Consider the following 16,882-nt stretch of genomic DNA (forward strand, 5'->3'; position numbering starts at 1 on the left):
CCAAAAATTTCGGCATGACCTTTCCTAAAAAGTGGACATATGGAGCCCCTAAAATTTGTCGAAACGGAAATGAATCAACATTCCGGCAAAACATAGGCCACTCGGACATTCCGGCAAAACATCAAAGACAAGAAGGGATACCATAAGGATAATAAATGGGATTCTCTTGACACCATCACAAGATTAATTATACAAATATGAACATAAAATAACAAGTACTATGGAGACCATGAGGATATAATAAGTACTAGCAAAGGGATGCAATGACCTACGCCGAATCTGAGAAAGGCAAAAGTTGTATGTAACAATACCACTATTGTAAACAAAGATCCCGTGTCAAGCTCGAAGACAAAGCAAATTGTTTCACTAGGGAAAAATATTTTCTTGCCACATTTTTTTGTTTTTCTGGACCATCCTTGATTTTTATTTTCTTTTTTGAGGCCCCCTCGTTCTTTTTCAGAATTTCCCATATGTTCCCTTCTTTTGAGAGAACCTTCGTCCATTTTCTCCATTTCAGCAAGTAGTGCAGATAGTAAGAAGTACACAATGAAGATTTCTGGAATCTCCATTTCAGTGTTCCCCTTTAGTATTTGGTCAACTCAAGTAGTACAAACATTAATTACCTAACTGAATGTCTGTTGACTCCATGGACTTATGAACCCTAACAAGTTGATGTCTTATTTGGCAGAGAAGAAAACATCACATGCAATCTCTAAAATGATAAGTCATTGAATATATTTATTTTTCCAACTTATGTTTATAAGATAGTTGAAATTGGATGTGGGGGTGTATCAATTTTCTGTTGAAACCAGGCCCAAAGAACGAGAAAGCAAAAGAACGCCCCTCATTGGTTTTTATTAAAAATATTAGCATGATCTTCTTTTATACAGATTTTTATCAGCATGTTCCATTTTCATTTCATCGTCTTCTTTGTTCTGAAATTGCAGTTGAAATTTAGACTATTTAGGAAATATATTTCTGTTGGCTGTATGTTCACCTTTTTGCTTTGCCCCCTATACCCTTCGAAGATCGATTATCTTTGTTCCTAAACATATACTTGAACTTTCCTGAGAAACTTTCAAGCATGAAAAGATGACCTATATGAGACTAAGCATGACCAACAAACGCATATGTCTTATCATTTGGAGATGGCATGAAACTGTATCCATTCACAAAATTTACATGTATATTTTGGCAGCAAACTTGTCTATACAAAAATCAACCTCGTAAATCTACAAAGTTCTGCCCATGCATCGAACGTAATGCTAAGTACTATATCTGCACGCTTGTCCATTGGCCGGACAAGGGGGGTGGTATGGGGAGGAAGCGACGACGGCATTACCTGGAGGAGGGGGTCGGGGTCGGGGACGGCGGCGGATCTGGCGGTGGGGGAGGTTGGGTGGAGGTTGGGCGACAACGACGCTGGGTGGAGGTTGGGCGATGCTGGGTGGAGGTTGGGTGGCGCGGGGAGTAGTCAGGTGCGGCGCGGGGAGAAAAGGGCGACACGGGCGGTGGGGGGAGGAAACAGGGGCGGTTTGGGGAAGAGACAAGGGCGTCTTGGGGAAGAGACATGGCGCGGCGGTTAACTCAAAATAGCGGTAGCTTTGGTTTGGAACCAGCACTATAGCTAACTTAGCTATAGCGCTTGATTACAAACGAGCGCTATTGCTACCATTTGTATTTTTTAATAGTAAAATACAAGTAGCATTAGCGCTGCTTTAGGAGCTAGCGCTATAGCTAACTTAGCTATAGCGTTGGTTCCCTAAACCAGCGCTACTGCTATCTTTTTGATCTTTTCTTTTTATTATTTTCCTGTTCTAGTTTTATGTTTTCTTTTTTTCATTATTTTCCTTTTCTTTTCTGTTTACTTTTTTTTCTTTTGTACTGCTTTCTCCCTTTTGTTTTTTTTGTTTTTCTCCCGACGACGGCGTCTCCCTCTCCCCCAATGCGCGAGTATCACCAATGCACGAATATCACCGGAACCATGCATGTGGTGGTAACATATCAGTTGACCGATAACGGTTACTTAACTGACCGATAACGGTTACTTAAGTGCGTACATAAAATTGATACATACATATAAATGTAGGTTTCTGATGAGATGCGTAGACGATGTTTCACATTGACCTTCTTCCCTTTCTTGTTCGTTGCCGAGTAATTGAGCCCCTCCTTGTGACTTTTCCGGAGACATGTAGTATGATCTTTATGCCGCCATGTAGCCTTGATTCTTCTTTTCACGTATGCTTCATCATCATCGTCATCTTCCCTCACTGGGTTGCCGTATTGGTCGTAGTCTTCCTCGTTGGCGACTCCATCCATTCCGACGATGCTCCTTTTGGGTCTCTTCACGACAACATGGCTGGGATTGGCCGGGTCGGTCATGAAGAAGCATTGTGTCATGTGCTTAGTGTGTACCCATGGCTCATTTTTGGCGATGATGTTAACATTCATGAGAGTGCTCTTCGTGTCGGGCATAGACATGGTGGTGAAATACTTGTTTTCTCTGACGATGTCCTTGGCCCATCTGACACGGAACATCGTCGCATCGTGCATTCGAGCATAGTCAAGCTCCCATATCTCTTTGACCCTTCCGTAGAATCTTTCAGTTGTGCCGTTGGCGTCGGCCACGCATTGAATTGTCACCCCGGAGTTCTGGTAATCATTGTCCATGTCTTTGGTCTCCGTGTATAATGTGTACCCACTGATACCATAGGACTAATAGGTCGCGAGCTCACAACTGGAATCTAGTTCTTTGTCGTCAGCCAGGTCTTTGCCGTCAGTTGACACAAGGCAGACGGCAAAGGGCTGACTGATGGCAAACATACTATTTGCCATGTGTCGGCCCTTTGTCGTCTGCCAGCGGACGGCAAAGAGATCCAGGGCAGACGACAAAGAGGACGGGTGGGTCCCCTGCCTTCCGTGTCCGACGGAAGGCAAACTTTGCCATCCGGGGGCCTTAACCGTCCACCATGGGGCCCTTTGCCGTCAGGGGGTGGACTACAAAGGGGCCGACCCTATAACGGCCATCTACTGCCCCTCGCGCACACTATCTCTCTCTCCCCCCACAATGTCTCTCTCTCCCCTCACCTCACTCGCCCCCGCCGCCGCCCCGCCTCGCTCCAGCACCACCGTCGACCCCCTCCCCGTGGCGACCCCCTCCCCGCGGCGACCCCCTCCCCGCGGCCCTCCCCTCCCCACGGCGACCCCCTCCCCACGTCCCTCCTCCCCCACCACACCACACCTCCTCCCTCATTTTGGTGAGTTCATTTTCTTTCATTTTTTTTTCTTTTTTTCATTTCATTGCATCTGTTAGTTTAGGTTACTATTAGTGTTAATTAGGTTAATGTTAGTTTAGGTTACTATTAGTTTAGTGTTAATTAGGTTACTGTTAGAAGAGGAGGAGGAGGAGAAAAAAGAATAATAATAATAGTAATAAGATGATAAAGAAGAAGAAGAAGAAGAAGAAAAAGTGGAGAGAGGAGAAGAAGAAAGAAGAGGACCCCGACCCCCCGCCCACGACCCCCGACGCCCGACGCCACCAACCCCCAACGCCCGACGCCACCAATCCCCGACTCTCGACCCCCGATCCCCGACGCCACTCACACCCGACTCTCGACCCCCGACGTCCGACACCACTGACCCCTACCCCCGACCCCCGACTCCCGACCCCCGACTCGACTAACCCACGACCACCGACGCACGACGCCATTGACCCTCAACTCCCAACGCCACTAACCCTCAACCCCCGACCTCCGATGCCCGACGCCACTGACCCTCGACTCCCGACGCCATTGACCCTCGACCCCCGACCCCCGACGCCACTGACCCCCGACCACCGACCCCCTACCCCCGACCCTCGACGCCACTAACCCCCAACCCCGGAGCCCCGACACCTCTTTGGCCTCTTGTTGATCAAAAAGACCCCAACCCCCAACGCTAGTGACCCTCGACTCCCGACGACATTGACCCCCGACCATTTAACCCGACTCTCGACCACTGACACCCGACACCACCGACCCTCGACACCACTAAGCCCCGACCCCTCAAACCTCTTCTACTTACTATTGAACGAGAAGGTGCTTTTCGGCCTTCTAGAGGCCCATGGGGTCATAGTTTTGTAAATTATGAGTTAGGTCACATATTTTCCGATTATGTTAATTATAAAAACATCATATTTGTGTTGATCGTGTGAATTTCAATGTGCAGTTGTTCGACGACCTCCACGTGCGTTCGACGAGCTCCGCCCCTGCGTTTGTTGGTGAGCACAAATGACTTCTCCTCCTACCCCCTTAATTTGCTCTATCCTGGTCTTCGTGCCGATGGAACATGCTAGCTATAGGTTTCTTCAATCATGAGTATGCATGACCAGTATGCGTCTCCCATTCGAAAGGGCGACATCTATAAATATCCATTTCTTTGCATATTTATAACCGCCATCCTTTCGAATTGTCCAACATTATCCATGGACAACCCGAGTATGTGTAGATTGGGTTCGTTTTCCAGTATGCTGTGTTGTGGATCCGATGCATACACTACTGGAAATCAGTATTTTGCCATCTGCCTAGTCTTTGCCGTCTGCTAGCTGATGGCAAAGATTGTCTTTGTCGTCAGCTTCAGCAAAACAGACGGCACAGTACTGGCTGATGGCATACAGTCTTTTTGCCATCTGTCACCAATTTGCCATCTGCTAGCGGACGACAAATAGTCTAGAGGCAGACGGCAAAGATGTAGATAGGCCCACCTGACCGTGGGGTGGCTAGGTCAAACAGGAGTCGGACCTTTGCCGTCTGCTAGCGGACGGCAAAGAGTGCGGAGGCAGATGGCAAAGAGACTAGACTCTTTGTCGTCTGCCGGCAGACGGCAAAGCGCTAACTCCATTAACGGCTCCTTCCCCCCCACCCCGCCCCTCTCTCTCTCTCTGTAACGGCTCATCCCCGCGCGCCCCTCGCTCTCTCTCCCCACCCCGCGCGCTCCTCTCTCTGTAACGGCAGTCAGGACCACCGTCGCGCCGTCGCCCCCGTCGCGTCGCCGCCCCTGCCGCCGCCCCTGTCGCGCCCCACTACCGCCCCTGTCAGCCCTGTCACCCCCGCCGCCGCCCCTCTCTCTCCCCACCTCGCCCCCGCTGCTGCTGCCGCTGCCCCACCACCGTCGCGCCGCCGCACCTGGCGCCGCCCCGCCACCCCCGCCACCCCGGCCCCTCCACGGCCGCCCCTCTCGGTGAGCCCCCAGATCCCCACCCCCACCACCACCCGCATTTTTTTATACTATTTTTATTATTTTTTAGTAGTTTTAGTAGTTGTTATTGTTAGTACTTTTAGTGGTAGATTTAGTTAGGTTAGTAGTTTTAGTAGGTTAGTACATTTAGTTAGGTTAGTAGTTTTAGTTAGGTTAGTAGATTTAGTTAGGAGGAGAAGAGGAGAAGAGGAGGAGGAAGAGGACAAGAAGAGGAGAAGAAGAAGAGGAGTAGGAGGAGGAGGAGGAGGAGGAGGAGGAGGAGAAGAAAAAGAAGAAGAAGAGGAGAAGAAAAAATAAGAAAGAGAAGAAGAAGAAAAAGAAGAAGAAGAGAAGAAAAAAATAAGAAGGAGAAGAAGTAAAGAAGAAGAGAAGAAGAAGAGAAGAAGAGAATAAGAAAAAAATAAGAAGGAGAAGAAGAGAAAAAAGAAGAAGAAGTTGATTTATTATTGTTTGGTATTTAGTGGTAGCTAGATTCTTTTTTAGTTAGTTAGTGGTAGATTCTGTTTTTGTTATTTTTTTGCTGTTTAGTGCTATCTAGGTTTAGGGATAGGTTTAGTTAGCTTGGTTAGTTAGTTAGTTAGTTAGTTAGCTTACTAGAAGAAGAGGAGGAGGAGGAGAAGAGGAGAAGAGGAGGAGGAGGAGAAGAAGAAGAAGAAGAAGAATAGGAGGAGGAGAAGACAAAAAGAAGATCACATGTTTGGTATTTAGTTTTTTGGAATTAATTAGTAGTTTTAGTGGTAGATTCTGTTAGTTAATTAGTAGATTTAGTGGTAGATTCTGTTAGTTTATTTGCCCATCATTATTGCTTAGGTTCAAGACTACTTCAAAGAAGATCACATGTTCTTTTGTTGAAATCAAGTCTGTAAAAATAATGTATCGTCTATATTTATTGGTACCGTAGCAAAACAGGACAACTTAAATAATATTGCCATCCTCAAATGTAGAAAATATCGAAAAGTTTTATAGAAACTGAAAAGTAGTATAGGTAACCTGGAAAGTCCTCTGGACCAAAAGGGCAACTTCTCGACCTGCAAACTTTGCGTGGTAGGTGCATGTCCATGCAGCAGGGTAATTTCTCCAACAATGACATAATTAGTCCATTTAGCTCCAAAATACCATAATAAGCTCAAAATGGCATAAGGACCTTGGTTAGCTCATTAATATTATATACTTAGCTTGTTTTCCTCTAAAATGGGATAATTAGCCCATTTAGCTCAAAAAAGACATAATTAGGTAATTTAGCTCCAACAAGAGGAGAAGAGGAGAAGAAGTAGGCAAAATTAAAAGAAAGAAGAAGAAGAAGAAGAAGAGAAGAAGGAGAAGGAGGAGGAGGAGGAGGAGGAGAAGGCCAAGGACCTTCTATCCTTCTCCTCCTCCTCCTCCTTCTTCTTGATTTCTTCTTCTTCTCCTCCTCCTCCTCTTTCTTCTCCTCTTTCATATTATCCTTGCTTTAATTAACCCAAAAATTACATAATTAGCCCATTTAGCTCCAAAATACCATAATAACCTCAAAATGGCACAAGAACCTTGGTTAGCTGATGAATATTATATACTTAGCTTGTTTTTATGTTGTAATAATTTCTTTTAATCTTTATCATGGCAGGTGTTGAAAGATGGTGGGCACGGGTCCAGAGCGCTCGACGGGTTCTTCCCAGGCGCCCCGCACGAGGGGTGGTACTTCCCTTCCACCCCTATCTCTCCGTAGAGCCTTGGCAGACAGTCTTTCGACACCAGCCGGGGGTTCTTCTTCGTCGGCGGCATTGCCCACAGGGAGAGGTGCTGGTCGGGTAGGGAGGAAGGGGAAGGGTATAGGGAGAGGTGGTGGCCGCGAAAGATCCAGGAGGACTGTTGACCCGTCCTCGCCACCACCACCAGCTCATTCACCCGAGCATAGGAGTAGTATGGTCGACCCGTTTGCGGAGGAGGCTACGGGGACTCCGGTCCAGGAGCCTGGTGTTCACGGGCATTCGTCGCATGAGACTCCGGTCCAGGAGCAGCCTCGGGTCGAGGTGCATTCAGCCCAGGAGCAGCCGGAGGAGACTACGGTTCCGGAGGCTTCACCCGACGTGGAGAGGCCCGGATGGGAGCCTTGGCCGGATCGTACCGAGTTGCCGGATTGGACCGAGGGTCCGGGTGGCTCAGGGGGCGGGGATGGCGGGGATGAGCTTATGGATAGTGAGGGCGATGTGCAGGTGGACGGGGCCACCGTGTACAAGCGTGGTAGTATAGGTCTCCCGATCGCCCCGGCTACCCGCGAGCAGAGGCCGGTGATTAAACCTAAAGGAGATAGGTAAGTACATTTACCCTTTTTTTTAGCTTTTGCCTTCAAGTTTGTTCAAATATCTAATGCGCTGACCTTATCATAATGCAGGGGATGGGTACACCCTCTTGGAGTCCGCAGGCCGAACTCCGTCCTTGGTGTGCTTTGCCGGACAAATTTCCCGGGGTTTGTCACATAGCCTCGTGAGGGTCAGGTTCCTACACTAGGATTTACCTGGGAGCACTACCAGGCTGCACAGGCCCCGCCGGAGGAGATTATAGATGGTGTCTTGTGCCACACGAGGGCCGAGATGGTGATCAAGAGCTTTTGGGTAAATTATCCTTTTACATAATCTAAAATTAAGAATATACCTAATTATTGTAGTAATCGGTGTTTTCACGTTTGATTGCAGACCTTCTATAGGTGTGAGGATGGATATGAGGAGGAGGCGGCCAGGGTTCTCGAGGTCGAGTGTAGGCGGTTACTACAGAACTTGCGTCACGAGGCTCGGCCGCAAGCTATTCGAGATTACTACGCCACGCGTGGTATTAAGAAGGAGAAGAAGGATTGCCGCGGAAAGTTTCTCAAGAAGGAGCAATATATGAAGGTAATTACCTATTCTCAAGTCATTCTACGTAGTTTTCTTGATTTCATTCATAGGCGTAGCGCTAAAAATTCTTTCTAATAACTTACAGGTGCCCCTGAGATGGTGTGTGGATAAGATGGATTGTTGGGAGGCGTTGGTTGATGCGTGGTGCACAGGCAGCTGGCGAGCCGTCCACAAGAATGCGAAGGATCGGCGTAGCCAAATGGTTGGTGTGCCACACCATTAAGGCAGCGCCAACTTACTTCAGTTTGGACGAAACTGGGTATGTGATTTGCTTCATGATTCATGCAAATCATTCTTGATGCTAATATTTTGTTCCTCTCTTTAAGGCGCATCACAATAAGACTGAGATGCCACACTTGTACGACCTTTATGGCATGGCCCATACTGCCTCGTACAAGAAGGCGAAGGCATTCTCTGAGTCTGACCTGGATGATCCCAGTAACTTCACCAACATATCATCCCACCAGAAGCTCGTGGCATACAGGGACGCGGGGAAGGCTACGAAAGGGGATGACTTTAACCCTAGCCAGGAACCTTTGGATCCAGAGCTGGTAATGATATCTGGTGGCGGGAGGCCCCTTGGCTCGATAGCCATTGGAGATGGGATAATACGTTGTCCACTCACTCTTCCGGAGATCAAGGCGCGCCAGTCGAGCAGATGTCCTGAGATAACGCCTCGTCCACGGCCAGTCGAACTTGCCATCGAGGTTAGTTGTACGGACTAAGAGCACTTTCATCCATTTCATTATGTGTGTCACCATAGATCATTACTGTGGTAACGAGGAATGGTTTTTCAGGCTGCTCTTCAGAAAGAGAGAGCGGCAAACCAGGCTGCTCTTGAGAAAGAGAGATTGGCAAGCCAGGCTGCTCTTCACGCTGCTCTTGATGAGAGGGAACAGACCACGACATGATTGCTTGAGGAGGAGAGGGCCCGGAATGAGGCGGGTCAACGGGCCCTGTACGAGCTTTTTGTGGTATGTTTTTTCCACATTAGCCAAATCATGTGTGTAATGTCTGTTTCAATACTAACTAATACGACCCACTCTTCAGGGTCTGTGCGAGAAGAGCGGTCAAGTCCCTCCGCCGATGCCCGTCTTCTCTTCGATTGGCACGGTGAGTTTCATTATAAACTAGTATTAATAATTGAGTGTCATCATGCTAAGTGAGACATTGCAAAATATCTTTTCTGCAGAATAACTCCCGAGCGGTATCGCACGACCCTTCTCCAGGGAAACCGTCTCCAAACGAAGCCGGCGCGAGCAACCGTGGTGTTTCTCCTCCTTGATGACCACTACAGTAAGTTTCTCCTCCAAACTTAGCTTGTTTTCCTCTAAAATGAGATAATTAGCCCATTTAGCTCCAAGAAGACATAATTAGGTAATTTAGCTCCAACAATAGGAAAAGAAATAGGAAAAATGAAAAGAAAGAAGAAGAAGAAGGTGGAGAAGGAGGAGGAGGAGGAGGAGGAGGAGGAGGAGAAGGAGGAGAAGGCCAAGGACCTTCTAGTCCTTCTCCTCCTCCTCCTTCTCCTCCTTCTCCTCCTTGATTTCTTCTTCTTCTCCTCCTCCTCCTCTTTCTTCTCCTCTGTCATATTATCCTTGCTTTAATTTCCCCAACAATGACATCATTAGTCCATTTAGCTCCAAAATACCATAATAAGCTCAAAATGGCATAAGAACCTTGCTTAGCTCATTAATATTATATACTTAGCTTGTTTTCCTCTAAAATGGGATAATTAGCCCATTTATCTCAAAAAAGACATAATTAGGTAATTTAGCTCCAACAAGAGGAGAAGTGGAGAAGAAATAGGCAAAATGAAAAGAAAGAAGAAGAAGAAGAAGAAGAAGAAGAAGAGAAGAAGGAGAAGGAGGAGGAGGAGGAGGAGGAGGAGGAGGAGAAGGCGAAGGACCTTCTATCCTTCTCCTCCTCCTCCTCCTCCTTCTTGATTTCTTCTTCTTCTCCTCTTTCTTCTCCTCTTTCATATTATCCTTGCTTTAATTAACCCAACAATGACATAATTAGCCCATTTAGCTCCAAAATACCATAATAAGCTCAAAAAATGGCACAAGAACCTTGGTTAGCTCATGAATATTATATACTTAGCTTGTTTTCCTCTAAAATGACATAATTGGAACATTTAGCTCAAAAAAGACATAATTAGGTAATTTAGCTCCAACAAGAGGAGAAGAGGAGAAGAAATAGGCAAAATGAAAAGATAGAAGAAGAAGAAGAGAAGAAGAAGAAGAGAAGAAGGAGAAGGAGGAGGATAAACAAAAATGTGACAATATAGGCTCTTTGCCGTCTGCCAGCTGACGGCAAAGGCCTTTGCCGTCAGCTGACCGACGACAAAGGTGCCACATGGCGGCCAGCTGTGCAACCTGGGCAGTAGCAGCTGGCCATATAGTCTCTTTGCCGTCAGCCTCCAGGGGGCAGACGGCAAAGAGTGGAGAGAGGGGGGAGGGGAGGACCCGGCAGACGGCAAAGATGGACGTGGAGGCAGACGACAACGATGGATGGGGAGGGGAGGGGAGGAGAAGGCAGACGGCAAAGATGGACGGGGAGGCAGACGGCAAAGATGGACGGGGAGGCAGACGACAAAGGCTTCGTTAACCCCTAACGGAGGCAACGCGTGTCTGCTGCCGTCTCAAGAGCTTTGCCGACAGCTCCTTAGGAAAGCTGACGGCAAAGAGCTTTGCCGTCCGCCTTGCGCGGGCAGACGACAAAGAAGGTCCTATGCCGTCGTAGGCTGACGCAGAAATTTTGCCGGCCGTGACAATCTTTGCCATCTGTGGTATTGTCTTTGCCGTCCGGGATATTGTCTTTGCCGTGTGTGATGGCAGACGACAAAGAAGGTGATTCCTGTAGTGATAATTTCGTCAGTGCCTCCCTGTTATTCTCCGGGTACACATCCTCTCTGCTTATTGCCGATACGTGTATCCGGAGAACAGCGGGGAGGTGCTGCCGAAATTCTATGTCGCATCTGGAGCACAGCATGGGAAAACGAACCCAATCTACACATACTTGGGTGGGATTAGGACCTATCTTTACCTATTAGCGTGTACGTTGCATGGACGTAATAAAACTGACAAACTTGATTACCGTATGAATATAGATGATGAGTTATATATTTATTTCTTGTGCGCCCATAGGTAGCTAGGCAACATGAGTGATCGTGCTTGGATGTACACTGGTCACCCTAGTCAGAAAGACATGACCCATGAATGGTTAACAAAAACCAGGGGGTTTGTGAGAGCCGCATTTGCAAATTGCCAGCAAAATACATGGTGCCCCTATCCCAACTACGACAACTGGAAAAAGCAGACAGAGTTTGAAATGGGATAACACCTGCAGAAGTGGGGTTTTATGCCTAATTATACGGCGTGGACTTTTCATGGTGAGTCTGACCAACGTGCGAGAGCTGATGTGATTCGTCGTCGCACCGACGAGCATGGTACTCGGATTGAAGACATGGTGCAAGACTTTGATGATGCTCAGGATTCGGACGATGAGATGGAGGAATATGCAAAGGCCTTCTATGAAATGTTGGATTCTTCAAAACGTCCTCTCCACGAGCAGACTAAGCTTTATCAGCTGGATGCCATCGCGCAAGTAATGGCTCTGCAGGCTCAACTCAACCTAGGCGGAGAATGGTACGACGATATTTGGACGCTTTATACCCAAAGGCCATGTACTGCCTGCAAACCTGTACCAGTCAGAGAAAATCCTCCATGTACTTAAGATGCCCTATGAGAAGATACATGCCTGTGAGAATGGATGTGCCTTAATTAGGCTTGAGTATGCGGCCTTGAACTATTGCCCCATTTGTAATTCTTCTAGGTATATTATGGTAGATAACGGTATGGGTGAGAAGAATCAGACCAAAATCCCCATTAGTGTTCTTCGGTATCTGCCAATCGTACCAAGACTTCAACGTCTTTTCATGGTCGATGAGACGGCTAGACAGATGACATGGCACAAATTGGGCAAAGGAACCGAACTATATGCGGATTCGAACAAGATGATGCTACACACTTCAGATGGTTTTGCGTGGAGGCACTTCGATGCATTACATAAGGATAAATCGGAAGATCCAAGGCAACCTAGAGTTGCCATCAGCATGGATGGGTTCAATGTGTATGGTATGACGGGAACACAATACAGTTGTTGGCCCGTATTTGTCATTCCACTCAATTTGCCACCCGGAGAGATTATGAAAAGAAAGAACATTTTCCTCACGTTGATAATTCCTGGGCCCAACTATCAGGGGAAGAATATGAATGTGTACATGCAGCCGCTTAAGGATGAGTTGCAAGAAGCCTGGTAGCGACGAGGAGCTGGGTGAGGGGGCTACCGTCTACCAGCGTGGTAGTTCAGGGCTCCCGTTCGTGCCGGCGACCCGCGAGAAGAGGTGGTCAATTAAGCCAAATGGGGACAAGTAAGTTAATTTACTCTTATTTAACCTTTTGCCTTCACGTTTTCTCAAATATCTAATGTTTTGGCTTTAATTTGTCATATCGTAGGGGTTGGATTTTTGCGAAGGGTGTCCGCAAGCCCAACAGCGTCCTTGGTGTGCTTTGCCGTCGAAACTTCCTAGGGTTTGTTACGTTGCCCGGTCGGGAGCGAGAGGTAAGAATGACCTGGGAGCACTACTTGGGTGCCCCGGCCCCGCCGGAGGTGGAGATCGACGGTGTTTTGTGCCACACAAGGATCGACATGGTGATCCGACAGTTCTGGGTAGTTTCTCCTTCACACAATTATAAATCATCCATAGCTAGTTATTGTACTAATCGGTATTGTCTCGTTTGCAGACCTACTACACGTGTGAGGAGGGATACGAGGAGGACACGGCAAAGGTTATCGAAACCGAATATCACCTTCTACTTCAAAACTTTCGGCACGAGGGTCGGGTGCAAGCTGTTCGAGACTACTATGCCACGCGGCATATTAGGAAGGACAAGGCGAAGTGCCGTGATTCTAAGATGGAGAAGGAGCATTACATGAAGGTAATTACATATTATTAAGGATTTGTAGTTAGTTTCCTTGATTTGGTTCTTATGCGCTCAAATTTCTCTTTATTAACTTAGGTGCCCCCGAGATTGTGTGTGGATAAGATGGATTGTTGGGAGGCCTTGGTGGATCAGTGGTGCTCCGAAACGTGGGAAGCCAGCCACAACAACGCCAAGGAGAGGCGTGACACAATGGTTGGTGTGCCACACCATCAAGGGAGCGTCAACTTAATCCAATTTGGCGAGAACTGGGTATGTGGTTTGCTTCTTGCCTCATGCAATTCATTCTTAATGCTATCTTGAGCCCTTTACAAATACAATTTTCCTCTCTCTCTCTTTCAGGCGCGTCACAATAAGATGGAGGTGCCACAGATGTACGACTTGTATGCGATGGCCCATACTGCCTCGTACAAGAAGGTCAAGGCATTCTCTGAGTATGACCTTGAGCATCCAGAAAACTTCACCAACATCTCCTCCCACCACAAGCTCGTGAAGTACACAGATCACGGGAAGGCGAGGAAAGGGGAGGACTTTAACCCGAGCGAGGGGCCTATTGATCCAGAGCAGGTGATGATAGCTGGCAACGGGAGGCCCCATGGCTCGATCGCCATTGGAGACGGCCTTATACGTTGTCCTAGCACTCTCCAGCAGATAAAGGCACGCCAAACGAGCTCCTGTCCAAAGATAACACCTCGTCCACAACCAGTCGAGCTCGCCATTGAGGTTAGTTTAATGGACTCAACTATCTTTCCGCATTATGTTGTGCGTTGGAACCAATATGATTATAATGCTAACAATGAGTTGTGTTGCAGGCTGCTATTCTGAAAGAGAGAGAGCCAATGCAGGCAGTTATGGCGGAGAAGGATAAGGAGATGAGGGAGCTGGAGGAGAGGACGACTGCATTGGCGGAGGCAGAGAGGGCATGGAATGATGCGTCTAACAGGGCCATATACGAGCTCTTCGTGGTAAGTTTCTTCTTCATATTATTTCAAATCTTGCATTTTAATGTCCGTTTCATTAATAACTAAAAAGTTTGACTTGTTGAAACCAAATGTACAGTCTATGTGCGAGAAGACCGGCCAAGTCCCTCCGGCGATGCCAGTCATTAACATGGCGGGGACGGTGAGTTTCATTTTAGTGCACTGATCTTAAGAGTGTCCTCATGCTAACGACACATTGCAAACCATGTTTGGTGCAGAATATCTCCCGAAACGTATCGCACGACCCTTCTACAGTGGAGCCTTCTCCAGGGCAGCCTTCTCCACCTGAAACAAGCCAAAGCCACCGTGCTTCACCGCCATGATGACGATAATGGTATGTTATTTCTAGTGTTTTAATAAAAATTACATATACTTAGCTCCAAAATGGTCTATTTAATAAAACTGACATATACTTAGCTAATTATCCTCGAAATGACATAATTAGCTCCAAAATGACATATACTTAGCTAATTATCCTCCAAAATGACATATTTAACCAAAGTTAGCTCTGAAACGACATGTAGTCACCTAGGCTTCCACCTAAATGACATAATTAGCTTAGTTAGCTCCAAAATGACCTATTTAATAAAAAATGACGTATAGTTAGCTAAGTTCTCTCCTAAATGACATAATAAGGCTAACTTAGCTCCAAGATGACCTATTCCCCCTAACTTAGGTATTAAATGGCCTATAATTAGCTTAGCTAGATCCAAAATGGCTTAATAAGCATAGTTTGCTCCGGAATGACCTATTTTACCCAAGTTAGCTCCGAAATGACCTATAGTTAGCTAGGCTTCCACCTAAATGACATAATTAGCTTAGTTAGCTCCAAAAGGGTCTATTTAATAAAAATGACATATACTTAGCTAATTATCCTCGAAATGACATAATTAGCTCCAAAATGACGTATACTTAGCTAATTATCCTCCAAAATGACATATTTAACCTAAGTTAGCACCGAAACGACATATAGTTAGATAGGCTTCCACCTAAATGACATAATTAGCTTAGTTAGCTCCAAAATGACCTATTTAATAAAAAATGACATATACTTAGCTAAGTTCTCACTTAAATGACATAATAAGGCTAACTTAGCTCCAAGATGACCTATTCCCCCTAACTTAGGTATTAAATGACCTATAATTAGCTTAGCTAGATCCAAAATGGCTTAATAAGCATAGTTTGTTCTAGAATGACCTAGTTTACCCAAGTTAGCTCCGAAATGACCTATAGTTAGCTAGGCTTCTACCTAAATGACATAATTAGCTTAGTTAGCTCCCAAATGGTCTATTTAATAAAAATGACATATAATTAGCTAATTTCCTAGAAATGACATAATTAGCTCCAAAATGACATATACTTAGCTAATTATCCTCCAAAATGACATATTTAACCGAAGTTAGCTCTCAAAGGACATATAGTTAGATAGGCTTCCACCTAAATGACATAATTAGCTTAGTTAGCTCCAAAATGACCTATTTAATAAAAAATTACCTATACTTAGCTAAGTTCTCTCCTAAATGACATAATAAGGCTAACTTAGCTCCAAGATGAAGTATTCCCCCTAACTTAGGTATTAAATGGCCTATCATTAGCTTAGCAAGATCGAAAATGGCTTAATAAGCATAGTTTGCTCCGGAATGACACATTTTACCCAAGTTAGCTCCGAAATGACCTATAGTTAGCTAGGCTTCCACCTAAATGACATAATTATCTTACTTAGCTTCAAAATGGTCTATTTAATAAAACATGACCTATACTTAGCTAATTATCCTCGAAATGACATAATTAGCTCCAAAAAGGCATTCTTAGCTAATTATCCTCCAAAATGACATATTTAACCGAAGTTAGCTCCGAAACGACATATAATTAGCTAGGCTTCCACCTAAATGACATAATTAGCTTAGTTAGGTCCAAAATAACATATATAATAAAAAATGACCTTTAATTAGCTAAGTTCTCTCCTAAATGACATAATAAGGCTATCTTAGCTCCAAGATGACCTATTCCCCCTAACGTAGGTATTAAATGCCCTATAATTAGCTTAGCTTGATCCAAAATGGCTTAATAAGCATAGTTTGCTCCGGAATGGCACATTTTACCCAAGTTAGCTCCGAAATGACCTATAGTTTGCAAGGCTTCCACCTAAATGACATAATTAGCTTAGTTAGCTCCAAAATGGTCTATTTAATAAAACATGACCTATACTTAGCTAATTATCCTCGAAGTGACATAATTAGCTCCAAAAAGGCATTCTTAGCTAATTTAGCCCGAAGAAGGGGAAAAGAGGAGAAGAAAGAGGAAAAATGAAAAGAAGGAAGAACAAGAAGAAGAGAAGAAGAAGGACAAGAAGAAGGAGAAGGAGAAGGAGGAAGAAGAAGGATAATAAGGAGAAGGAGGAGCTCCTTCTCCTTCTTCTCCTTCTTCTTCCTCCTTCTCCTTCTACTTCTTCTCGTCCTTCTTATTTTCTTCTTCTTCTTCTCGTCTTCCTTCTCCTTCTACTCCTCCTCCTCCTCCTTCTTTTACTTCTTCTACTCTTCTTGCTTCTTCTCTTTCTCTTCTTCTACGTAGCTTAGACTCATCCAACAAAGACTAAATTGGCTAATTATCCTACAAAATGACATAATTAGCTTAGTTAGGTGAAAACATAATAAGAACCTTTGTTAGCTCATTAAACTGACCAATTTAGCTAAAAATGAAATAATAAGCTCAAAATGGCATAAAAACCTTGGTTAGCTCATGAATATTATATACTTAGCTTGGCTTCCACCTAAATGATATAATTAGCCAA

Source organism: Hordeum vulgare, chromosome 5H (assembly GCF_904849725.1).
Source record: "Hordeum vulgare subsp. vulgare chromosome 5H, MorexV3_pseudomolecules_assembly, whole genome shotgun sequence".
Lineage (NCBI taxonomy): Eukaryota > Viridiplantae > Streptophyta > Magnoliopsida > Poales > Poaceae > Hordeum > Hordeum vulgare.